This window comes from Gymnodraco acuticeps, unplaced genomic scaffold (assembly GCF_902827175.1).
Source record: "Gymnodraco acuticeps unplaced genomic scaffold, fGymAcu1.1, whole genome shotgun sequence".
NCBI classification, from domain to species: Eukaryota; Metazoa; Chordata; class Actinopteri; order Perciformes; family Bathydraconidae; genus Gymnodraco; species Gymnodraco acuticeps.
The window spans coordinates 36,025-44,886 of record NW_022990428.1 but is presented as its reverse complement, the minus strand read 5'-3'; the positions used below and the strand labels follow the sequence as shown (position 1 = coordinate 44,886).

Genomic DNA, 8,862 nt, shown 5'->3' with positions numbered 1-8,862 from the left:
GGATGCAAGCAACACTAGTTTCTTAACCTGAATTGATAATAGACTATAATCAATTTAAGTTTGCATTATTATACCATTTTGTACAATAATTATAATGAATAAGTTCAAACAAACTCAAACTTACAGCTGATTAATAACGGTATCTAACTTGAGTTGTTATCATATCAAAAACCTGTTGAAATGCTACTGTTATTTTTATTACGCATCGGCAGCCTCCAGGAATGCTTCTTTCACAACTTCACCGTCTTTGAAATACTTCATGTGTTTCGCAAGAACGTGCCTGACACGTTAAGATGCTATGGTAGCAGCCTTGCTCTTGTTGTTGGGCCTGGTGAAAATGGACTGCTGTGCATTTAGCTGTCCTCTCAGGCCACTCCCCTTTTGGGAGCGTAGGGCAGAATTAGGAGGGAATTCCGTCTCGTAGCGTTTGTGCACTGTTTTGAAATGCCGCTCCTAAATTACCCTTCTTCGATAAAGCCACGCTCGCATTGCAGATGAGACAGATGGACTTTGAATTGGAATAGATACAAACATAATCATCCTCCCACTCGGAGTGAAAATTATATATGTTTTGCTTCTGCCATAATTGCTGTCTTGTGTGTGTGCGGACTGTCACTCCTGTTGACACGGACAACGTTAGCGAACTAGTGCACTGCCCACTGCTCACCAGCCACGCCCCGACACATGGGGTCACGCCGGCCAATCACAAAGCTTTGATGCGTTCAAGTGCATTATTCTGGCACAGGAAGATTATGTTATAGGACATTAACGATAAAACAGAATATTGTTGTTCTATTTTTAGACACATCTCGCGATCGACTGGGAATCTCCCCGCGATCGACCGGTCGATCGCGATCGACTGGTTGGGCACCCCTGATGTAGCTACATGTAGGCTACGGTTTGTTAGCGGTTTGCTTAAACTACCCCTATAGCTATGTTGCCGGCTAGCAAACTCAGGCATTGCAAACAATAACGTGATATCAGAAAACTAGAAATGTATTACTCACCCAGGGGCAGTTCTAGACCAATTTGAGTGGGGGGGGCCACTGGGGGGTCAGTTATTTTCTGAGGGGGGGACAATAAATGCAGGACGAAAAAGAGAACTAGACAGTACGAAGTAATTGCGCATAAGAAAACAATGCAATACAGTTATTGGTATTTGTTTCAGTACACTTATTTATTTCAGACAGATCTTATACTGTTAGCTTCAGCATTACATTTATAGATTTTTAAATCCACAGAAAAGGATTTAATGCAAAAGTTTACAAATCTTAAATGTTGACTTTAAATGAAATAAAATACATGGATATAGATAGAAAACATAGATTTCAGATGTATTATTTCCCATAAGCACAGACAAGTAGGCTATTTAACAAACATGAAGACTGAACACACCTGTTCTGCACGCGCACTAATCAGTTTCGTCTATTCCGTCACATTTCTAATAAACATAAAACAGTGATATCTGGAAAACACAGATAGTTTCCTTCCCAAAACGTCCCATTACAGCAGTGGTTCTCAAACTTTTTCTGTCAGGCCCCCCCTTTGGAGAAAAAAAAAAAGTCGGGCCCCCCCAACACACATAGTCAGGCTCAGTGGCGGCGCCAGAGACTTCTTTTGGGGGTGCTGTGGGGTAGCTTGATGTTTCATAGAGGGTGCTCAAACATTTAGGGTTTCCCATTAATGTACCGGGCGCTACAGTGGAATTTTCTACTGCAACACTCTCCACACGCACATACACAGTGTTCCCGCAACTGTTACAACGAAGGCTCGATAATCAGCTCACGGCATATAGGTGTAAGCAGGGGTAAAGTGCTATTTTTATAGGTGGTGTGTGAACACATTGAGAGCAAAATAAAGAGATCTATGGATACCTCTCAACACCCAGATGAAACGGAACTGTAAACAGATTTACTTTTTCTTTATGGATATTTTACAAATCACCCTTTTAAACTTTATTCTTTTTTTAATGTCATATAGTATTTCATACCTGTTTTTCATTTATTCTCTTATTTTTGTATAACTATAATGATCATATAAATGTGTGCCTCGGAAATAATTGTTTACATTAATGGTGACCAAAACGTTTGAGACCCACTGAGATAACACTGAGAGAGTCCTTTAGCTCACTGAGTCTCTCAGTCTGACAGGAGAGGACTCTCCTCCACTTTGTTGTTGAAAAAACTCCTTATATCCGTTAGCGTAGCTCGCTAGCACCAGAAGCTAAGAACAACGATCTCCGGTACCGGTGCGCTCTCTCTCTCTCGCGCGCACACAAAATGGCTCGTTCCACACACACAGAGACCCAGACGTAATAGTACTGTACTGTATCATATTATTTTCGAATCAATAATTTTTCAAATTATGATTTTTTTTTTTTTTTTTTATATATATATTTTTTTTTATATAACCATTTTTCCTCCTGGTCTTTCGCGCCCCCCCCCTGGCATGCCTCTGCGCCCCCCAGGGGGGGCGCGCCCCACACTTTGAGAACCACTGCATTACAGCAACATAATCCTGCGGTTTTTGTGATTTTTGGCAAACCGATCAACAAATAAGTCAAGATTCAAAGCCTTTGACCTCCTTGACTCAATACTAAGCACACCCAGATTGCTCAGTCTCTCATCAGTGATGGTGGATCTGAGAAAAATGTTGACCAGTTTCAATGTAGAAAAACTACGCTCACAGGAAGCAGAACTGACTGGGATTGCGACTGCTATTTTGCAGAGTCTGAAGAGCTCAAAAAACATTTCTTTATAAGGTTCAATGAACTGAACAAGCTCCACTGTACTATCAGGTCTCTGCATCCCAGTCTTTATTTTCCTATCTAAAATTCTGCTGAACTGATGTAGCTCATGCCCCAAGTCCTCAATATTTGCATCATACAACGGAGCAAATGAAAACAGAGTTGTTTCCTTCAGAAATGCATCACTTTTGGGGTTAAGAGCTTGGATGCTATTCATCAGTTTGTGTTTGAAAACCGTCTATTAAGCTCATTGAGCATCTGATCAATGACAGGGTAGAAAAAGGCTGTACGAAACCCGTGTTTATCTTGTTCTGTCTCCCTCTGTCCAACAGTAGTCAGTACGAAGCTTTCAGCAAGTTTAGAGCTCAGTCTTTTTTGTCGTTTTGCTGCTGGCTGTATTGCTGTATCACATTGCTCAGAAATGTTCAACACTTCATCCCACAAGTTATCAAAAAATGACTCCTGTCTGAAGTCATTCAATGTCTGAACTAAAGATTCAACTAAATCCACAGCCTTTGAAAGGTCAAGGGATGAAGACTGTAACATGTCAGAGAGAAATGTTGTTTCTGCAAACACTTTACGGAGTGTTACAAGATGCACAATGAATTCTAGATCCAACTGTGCCAGCAGACCACGTGCCTCAATAGATCTCTCACCATTGCGTTCTTGGGCTATGTCTTGCAGTACTCGCTTGAGGGCCGGTAATCTATCCATTATGTTACGGAGAGATATAAATCTGCATGCCCATCTAGTGTCACTCAATCGCTGGAGTTCTCTTGTGGCACCTTCGTACATCTCTCTTTGGATATCTAGCCATTTGGGGTGGACATACGACCCAGATGTGAAGACGTATAGCTTTTCTAGTAAGGAGAAGAACTGCTCTGCTTCTGGGACAGCTTTGACTGTATCTACTAAAACTAGATTTAGACAGTGAGCATTGCAATGAACATAAAAAGCATATTTAGCTTGCTCTCTGATTCTAGCCTGGACCCCTGAGTGCTTACCGCTCATGACAGCAGCACCATCATATGCTTGGCCTACAAGGTTGTTTTTGTATTCCAGACCGTTACTTTCCGATATGTGAATTATTTTTTCAGTAAGCCCTGCTGCATCTAGCCTCTCTACTGACTCAAAATGGAGAAAACTCTCCTGGATAGCACCATTGAAGTAGTACCTGACTACAAGAGAAATCTGTTCTTTTTTTTAACATCTTTTGTTTCATCTGCCATGATGCTAAAGACTGTTTTTCACTTCCTCTGTTATTTCAGATCGAACCATGTCTGCAAGACAACCCAGAACTTCATTCTGAATGGTTTTGCTTGTGTACTTTGCATTATGAATGGAAGTCAACCTTTTTTTAACAGCTTTGTCATGGTTAGCAATTGTCTCTAGAATGGTCATGAAGTTCCCTTTATTATCTGAGCCTGCAGACTCATTGTGTCCTCTTTGAGCAATGTTTTGTGTCAGTAAGTAAGTAAGTAGCAGCACTTCGGCTATGGTTTTTATATATTCCCGATTTTCTTGAACCAGTTTCTTATGTTCTTTGTTAAGTACATTTGCCAATGTTGCATTGTATGTCACAGCTCTCTGGTAGTCTTTCCATGCAATCATTGCGTGCGTGTGCCGCTCAGATTTGGCATGGATTGCAAATCCCCCCTCTTTGTATGTTGCCTTCTTCCAGTTTTTGAAACCTGAAGGTGAATCAAATACAGTGTCTGTGCTATTCGGAGGGCTAAAATGTCTGCAGGCGTAACAATGAGCAGAGTCTGACATTTTGGAGTACTCAAGCCAGGGGTGAATCTTGTACCAGTCAGCCTTGAAACTCCTTCTCCGGTCGCCCATCCAGGTCCTTGGAAACAATTTAGGGTGTGGTTGCATTGGTGGCTCCTCTTTGCACTTGCTGATATCTGTGGAGAAAGATAACGCAAATAAATATGTTTATTATTATTATTATAATTGAAACAGATCATTATAAATGCACATTTACCAGAGCAATGAACAACCACAAATTAGATATCTATATTAATAGATTTATGACACGAAGCTGCTTTCTCCCTGTTATATTTGGTTCATGTTATTGTCCTGTCCTATTTGTGATGTGTGTGAGCCATGTCCTCCGTATGTTTTTGTCTTTGAAAATGTTTAATAAAATATAAATGTTTAAAAAAATGAATTAGTATCACACACACTCATTTGATCTGTAACTAAGATTAAAGCAGGCACATTTGTTTTTCAAAATCACAAACCTGATATTCCAGTACTTGTGGATCTATCCTCTATCTCACTCTCGATTTCATCCTCAGCCTCACTCTGTGACTCCCCATCTTTCTCTGCCTGCTCTGAACCTTCAATTTCCAGATCAGTCTCTCCTGAAAAGTCCTCCGGCTCTGTCTCTGTGGCAATCTGCACTTCCTGCTGTGTGTTAATGTCTGCCTCATCATTTTTTTTTTGGGGGGGGGGCGAAAAATGACATAATGTCCTTTTTTCGCTTCATTTTGAAACCATAGAGCAAACACAAAGGAGGAGGACAACAATTCAGCAACGCAGAATATAAATGTATAACCGCTAGATATATTTCACAACTATATAGCTAGGGTGACCAGGTGTCCCGCTTAAAATAGAACGAAATGGCGGGATGGTGGTGTAAAATGGAGCCTGGGACAAAGAAAATGCAGCTACAACAAAGCCTGGGAAGGTACTTATTATTGGGTAAAACCGGTGGATGGAGATTCCACCCAGAGCGTGTTCTGGCTCGGTTCGCTGACGGCCGGTGTTCCGGATTAACTTGTTTCCCGATCAACTTGTTTCCCAATCAACTCGTTTCCGTGGGGTGCGTGGCTTTCGACTGAAATACACATTTCGATCGCTTTCTTCTGTCGTTTACATACATCTTTTGGTATATTTGGCTTCTTAGGAACACGTTGATGCACATCCAGTACCAGTGTGTGAGGTTGTGATTACGATGGCGATATCCAGACGCGAACAACGAGGACTACAACAAGACAAACGAGTTGCTCGAATAAATAATTTAAACCAGCTATTGTTTCCAGACTTATTACGGAATATCGTTGTTAATGTCCAAGTCCATCTGTGTATACCTTCAGACAGCCTCCAAGTGAAGCACACGGTGTTTACTCACAGTTTGAAAGCAGCGTGGAGAAGTCTTCATCCGTGTTAAACTGTGATCCTCCCACGGAACTGGGACCCGCCCACGTTAAAATGTGACCCGCCCACGTTAAATTGTGTTACGATTTCTGTGGCTATCTACCAGCGATCATGTTTAATATGAAAGACTACCCACACATGTATCCCTTATAAAAACGGTATTGTGCAGCACTCATCCAGATAAGATGTGACTGTTACCTCGTTTTGCAAAGATAGCAGCAGAAATGTCATTGGGGATATTTAGACTTTAAAATGCTGCTTGGTCGTGAATGTTGGTGTCGGCAAACAATATTACGAATCCTCTATTCAAACATAATAATTCAATGTGCATCGACATGAAAATAACAAAAAAGTTCATGCTGGACTCAAACCCGAGTCCCAACAGTAAAAATCAATCATGCCCTTTGCGTTATGAGTGCGCCACGAATCTTCACGTCCTAACAAATCACCACAGCTTATTTTGTTACATTAATATTGTCAACAAGTTCTAGAAAAATGCAATCCGACATCATATTGACAACAATAATAGTTAGTAAAGGATTTATTGATGTGAATGTTTTGAACAGTGAATACTTATTGTAAATCGCTTTGGATAAAAGCGTCAGCTAAATGTCATGTAATGTGATGTAACAGGCATCAACACAGCGACTTTATTTATTGTTCTCTGGTGATCTGTTAGGACGTGTTGAATGGAGAAGTCTTCATCTGTGTTAAACCGATCCTCCCACGGAACTGGTTAAAATGTGACCCGCCTAGATTAAACTGTGACCCGCCCAGGTTAAAATGTGACCCGCCTAGATTAAACTGTGACCCGCCCAGGTTAAACTGTTACGATTTCTGTGTTCACTGTTCAAAACATTCACGTCAATAAATCCTTTACAAACTATTATTGTTGTCAGTCTTACATTTGTATCATATATTATTATCAATATGATGTCGGGTTGCATTTTTCTAGAACTTGTTGACAATATTAATGGAACAAAATGAGCTGTGGTGATTTGTTAGGACGTGAAGATTCGTGGCGCACTCATAACGCAAAGGGCATGATTGATTTTTACTGTTGGGACTCGGGTTTGAGTCCAGCATGAACTTTTTTGTTATTTTCATGTCGATGCACATTGAATATGTTGTTTGAATAGAGGATTCGTAATATTGTTTGCCGACACCAACATTCACGACAAAGCAGCATTTTAAAGTCTAAATATCCCCAATGACATTTCTGCTGCTATCTTTGCAAAACGAGGTAACAGTCACATCTTATCTGGATGAGTGCTGCACAATACCGTTTTTATAAGGGATACATGTGTGGGTAGTCTTTCATATTAAACATGATCGCTGGTAGATAGCCACAGAAATCGTAACACAATTTAACGTGGGCGGGTCACAATTTAACCTGGGCGGGTCCCAGTTCCGTGGGAGGATCACAGTTTAACACGGATGAAGACTTCTCCACGCTGCTTTCAAACTGTGAGTAAACACCGTGTGCTTCACTTGGAGGCTGTCTGAAGGTATACACAGATGGACTTGGACATTAACAACGATATTCCGTAATAAATCTGGAAACAATAGCTGGTTTAAATGATTTATTCGAGCAACTCGTTTGTCTTGTTGTAGTCCTCGCTGTTCGCGTCTGGATATCGCCATCGTAATCACAACCTCACACACTGGTACTGGATGTGCATCAACGTGTTCCTAAGAAGCCAAATATACCAAAAGATGTATGTAAACGACAGAAGAAAGCGATCGAAATGTGTATTTCAGTCGAAAGCCACGCACCCCACGGAAACGAGTTGATTGGGAAACAAGTTGATCGGGAAACAAGTTAATCCGGAACACCGGCACCCCCCTTTATTATTTATTTATTTTAAACGGCATCATTTAAGGCGCTGACATGTCATGTGACAGATGATGAAAGCAAACTGTTTGCTGTCGCTGATTACTTTGCACACTACGTTAACTAACGTTAGTCAACAACAACACTTACTGACCTAAAGTCTTACCTTGTAACAATTACACGGATATAATAGTTTAACTCACCTTCAATTATCGTCGTGGTGGTCTCTGGAAACGTAGGTTTCAATCAGTCTTTCACTCTTTCTTGGATGCACAACAGCCTTTGATGATCCGAGATGAAAAGTGTTTATTTTTCGCGCGCTTCAGCCGCACAGTGAAACCGAGTGCACCGCTCTAATGGGTCCTGAGTGCACCGCTCTAATGGGTCCGACTAGAATGACGAATAACGTTAGTTCCGCCTATTCCGCAATTCAATAAATCGTGTAATAAATTTTTTTTTTTTTTTTTTTTTCACTTTTCATTGTTAGGGGGGTCAGAGGTCAGTGTGAGGGGGGCACTGCCCCCCCCTAGAACCGCCCCTGCTCACCTGACACTGTGGCGTGCTATTCTCTTCATTCGAGTCTGTCATGTCCTGTAAATGTCAACGATAGATGTGTAATAAGAACGTCAACAGCCTGATGGCAACCGAAAATCCCTCTCTCATCTCAGATAGAAGATATGATTGGAGACGACCAGCCAATCAGAATTGACCTTCTCGAGTTCTCCGATTGGTTGGTTTTGTGGCACATTTGTAACGCTGTGACAACTTGAGCGAGCGCAGGCAAAGCTGAGCGCGCACAGGCTGGAGAGGTCGAGCGAGCGGGGGAGAGAGAGCGCGTGTAGCGGTCTGCTTGCGCACGGAGCAGGAGTTTTATGAGAGAACATATATTTCTCTGTGCTCAAAACTGTTCAAGTGCGCGCTCAATAGCATTTTCTATGCTCAACATGTTTCATTGCGTGCTCAGGATAGAGGCACAAATATAACGCCATACCCCTGCGGAGGTCCCTGACGCACCGCGGCCACTCTCACGAGGGCCGCGCGCCCACGTATTAACGCTGTATTTCCCATTCAATGGTTAAATGCATTAATCGGAGCTATTATACCAGGCAAGCAGAGT

General features: G+C 41.7%; 1 long non-coding RNA gene across 2 annotated transcripts; it reads right to left on the bottom strand.

Annotated features, from left to right (window-relative positions):
- Positions 1-3,315: 3,315 nt before the first annotated feature.
- On the bottom strand, positions 3,316-8,071 carry LOC117551950. Of its 2 annotated transcripts, none has more exons than XR_004569877.1 (2): positions 7,949-8,071; positions 3,316-4,653 (listed from the first exon to the last, which is right to left on the bottom strand). It is a non-coding gene; the product is annotated as an uncharacterized LOC117551950 (long non-coding RNA). The 2 variants fall into 2 exon arrangements; XR_004569878.1 differs by lacking the exon at positions 7,949-8,071 and adding an exon at positions 4,993-5,164.
- Between the last annotated feature and the right edge of the window lie 791 nt (positions 8,072-8,862).